Here is a 910-nt window from a genome sequence, read left to right as displayed (position 1 = left end):
GATGTTGGTCATATTTCATTGATATATCATGTTTGCCAAAGGCAGTTGTAAGGTTTAACTAGGATTTGGAAACTTAATTTGGAGATTATCTAGTTTTCATTTTATGACAATTTGAAGTAAATTAGGGACCTAAACTTTTTTATGGTTAAAAAGAAATCCTGTAATTAAGTTGGAGTACCACTTCCAAATATTGTCATTTCAATATTTTTCTGCCTGTTTCCTGGAGAATAAGTTGTGGGTTTGGTAGGCTATTTTTAAAAGAGTATTAGGCAGGTTATGACTTAAATAATTTATAATCAAAAGTACAGTTTTCTCAGTCTGTTCCATTTCTTCTTTGTAATATGGTGATGTGGTCATGTTTAAAGGGTTGGAGGGATGATCATGCATGCTTAACCACTGCTAATGCATGTTCTAAAAGCATAGTTTGAAATGACAGTAATTCACTTATTGTCAGATGTTTCTTTACTTGCTGAACTTAGTTAGAAAAAGTCAAACTTTGTCCGAATGTCTCTCATCAAGCTTCTAAAGTTTGACCAAAATCAAAATGTGTTTAAGAACTGCATGTGCCTTTTATTGTCTCATATGCTTAGTTTTGCTGTGAAAACAGTATTTGCAGCTGTCCTTTTCTTGCTTCTTACACTAGCTAAACAAGTAGTACATATCTGACCAGTTGTAGGAACTTTAGAATCACCTTAATAATTGAGAAACACTTGTTTATACTGCATAAAAAGACAGTGCTATGATTATCAAATCATAGAACACCAGGTTGGAAGGGACCTCAAGGATCATCTGGTCCAACCTTTCTTGGCAAAAGCACGGTCTAGACAAGATGGCCCAGCACCCTGTCCAGCCGAATCTTAAAAGTGCCCAATGTTGGGGAATCCACCACTTCCCTGGGGAGATTATTCCA

This window comes from Aptenodytes forsteri, unplaced genomic scaffold (assembly GCF_000699145.1).
Source record: "Aptenodytes forsteri isolate BGI_AS27 unplaced genomic scaffold, ASM69914v1 Scaffold99, whole genome shotgun sequence".
Classification (NCBI taxonomy): Eukaryota; Metazoa; Chordata; class Aves; order Sphenisciformes; family Spheniscidae; genus Aptenodytes; species Aptenodytes forsteri.
This window is presented reverse-complemented; position numbering follows the sequence as displayed.